Source organism: Otolemur garnettii, unplaced genomic scaffold, assembly GCF_000181295.1.
Source record: "Otolemur garnettii isolate 467f Iridium unplaced genomic scaffold, OtoGar3 scaffold00180, whole genome shotgun sequence".
In the NCBI taxonomy this organism is placed as follows: domain Eukaryota; kingdom Metazoa; phylum Chordata; class Mammalia; order Primates; family Galagidae; genus Otolemur; species Otolemur garnettii.
Window position 1 is genome coordinate 2,441,748 of NW_003852575.1, and position 2,816 is coordinate 2,444,563.

The following is a 2,816-nucleotide window of genomic DNA, read 5'->3' on the forward strand; positions in this document are numbered from 1 at the left end:
AACACATTGATTCTTAAAAGAAGAGCAATAGTTCAAGAAAAGCTGAGACTCCAAGTTCTCCCCAGCTATCAAGAGTTCTGATAAAACTACAGCATTAACAATTAATGATAGCGTGGTATGAACAAACACAGAGCTAGACAAGGTGATAAGTGGTACAACCAGAAACAGATCCATGCATGTAGAAACTAAACATGTGAAAAGATGGCATGGCAGATTACTGGTAAACATGGGGCCAATTCAATGCATGGTATAGAGATAATTAGAGGCACGGAGTGGGGGTGGGGGGGGAGTAAAGAATGAATGTGGATCACTATCTTAAACGAAACACAAAAATCAATTCCAGATGAATTCTGATCTTCAATGTGAAAGGCATCATTTTAAAACTTTTAAAAAGAATAGAAGAACATTTTCATAAGAAGTTTTCCAATTCTATTACATCAAAATTAAGGACCTTGTTCAGGGCAGCACCTGTGGCTCAAAGGACTACGGAACCGGCCCCATATGCCAGAGGTGATGGGTTCAAAACCAGCCCCGGCCAAAAACTGTAAAAAAAAAAAAAAAAGGACTTCTGTTCACTAAAATATACCATAAAGGGTCAAAAGAGAGGCCACAAGATATTTACAATGCATCTCATCAATAAAGGATTAGTGTTACCAATATATTAGTTTTACAGACAACCCAACAGAAAAAAGGCTAAAAAGATATGAGCAGGTATTTCATAAAAGGAAAATAAAGATGATTTCTAAACATATAAAAGATGTTTAATCTCACTGATAATCAAAAAATGCATTTTAAAACCACAATGATGCACCATTTAATATCCATTACATTAAAAAAAATTGAGAAGTCTGACAATAACAAGTGTTGAAAAGGCTGTAAATTAACTCCTGCACACTGCTGATCAAAGTATATAAATTGATGAAATTGCTGGCCAAAGCATAACCTGGTACAACCACTTGAGAAAACAATTTTACATCATTTTATAATGCTAAACGTTTGTAACTCTTGACCCAGAAATTCCACTTCTAGCAAATGGCTTACCATGGTGTATTCCAACCTTTCTTTTTTTTGCTCACAAACCACCAAAAATAATTTTTAAAATTACACTCCCTTCACATGTTTAGATAACATATAAAAAATTTCACCATTGTAAAGAACGAATTTCTAGACTACCAAGGTAACATTTTGAAGTAAAACCGATGCATCCTTCTTTAAAATGTATAATTACTAGCATACAGCTGGTCAAAAAATACATGCTGATATTTTTGGAAATTCATCTCTTGGGGAAATGGATGAGGGAGGTACACAGAAACTGTATTTTAAATTACTCTTTTGTTCTCCAAAAGGAATTTTTCCACTCAGGGCAAAGCCCTATTAGGATTCCAGCCAATCTGCTGGGCTCACACCAGTAATCCTAGCACTCTGGGAGGTCGAGGTAGGTGGATTGCTTGAGATCAGCGTGAGCAAAAGTGAGACAGGGTCTCTACTAAAAAACAGAAAAACAAGGGGAAGGCACCTGTGGCTCAAAGGGGTAGGGCGCTGGCCCCATATGCCAGAGGTGGCAGGTTCAAACCCAGCCTCAGCCAAAAACTGCAAAAAAAAAAAAGAAAAAAAGAAAAAGGAAAGAAAAACTAGCCAGTGTTGTGGTAGGCACCACAAAGCCCCATCTACCCAGGAGGCTGAGGCAAGGCGATCACTTGAACCCAAGAGTTTGAGGTTGCTATGAACTATGATGTCACTGGCACTCTACCCAAGACGACAACTGTCTTAAAAAAAAAAAAAAAGACGGGCAGCACCTGTGGCTCAAAAGAGTAGGAGTGCCAGCCCCATATGCCGGAGGTGGCGGGTTCAAACGCAGCCCCAGCCAAAAAAAAGAAGAAGAAGAAGATTCCAGCCAATGGTTTGTCTGTAAAAGGGAAGATAAAACACTAGAACCACCAAGAGGCCTGCATCTAGACCTCAGGCATTACCAATTTTGACAAGGAGTACATAGAGAATTTAATGATCTAGAAATTTGATTCATTAGCATCATGTGTACCCACATACTCCTTAGAAAATCTTCATTACTCCCCGGGAGTCATACACACCAGTGTGAAAATTAGATAAAGTCTTACAATTGTGTACTAGACAAGAATCTTCATAATAGCAAAATGGAGGAACAACTGAAATGTCCACCAAGAGAATGCATACACTGTGTAATATTCACCCATGGAATATTACACAGAAGTAAAAATTAATGACTTACAACTCTACTCAGTATCAGTGACTCAAGAAACATAACATTGAGCAAAATAAGCAAGTCCCAGAAGACTACATTCAGAATGATTTGTTTTTTTTACTCAACAACAGAAACCATACAATACATTGTTGAGAAATAGATACACATTTCATAAAAGTTTTAAAAAGGAAGGAATAATACACACAATCCCAGATAGTAGTCACCTCTGGAGGTGAGCACATTCAGCGTTGGTCATTTGATTCTGAATTAAATGGTGGATTCACAGTGTTCATTTTATTGTTTTTTGCTTCACAGTTTGCATACGTGTTACATATTTTGAGTGTATAAAGTATTACATTAAAATGAAATTTGAAAAACATTCATCATATGAAAATTATGCTTTTTAATTAAATAACCTCATCTGCCATTATAAAGGTACATAAAAAACACATCATGGAAATTCTTCTTTACATCAACCACAGGAACTGACAGACATTAGGTACATAATAAATGTTCATTGGAATTAATATAAGGACCAAATGAGATAAAGACTAAGCCAATTAGCTGTGAGAGATGAACCCATGGGCTGACACAGGGA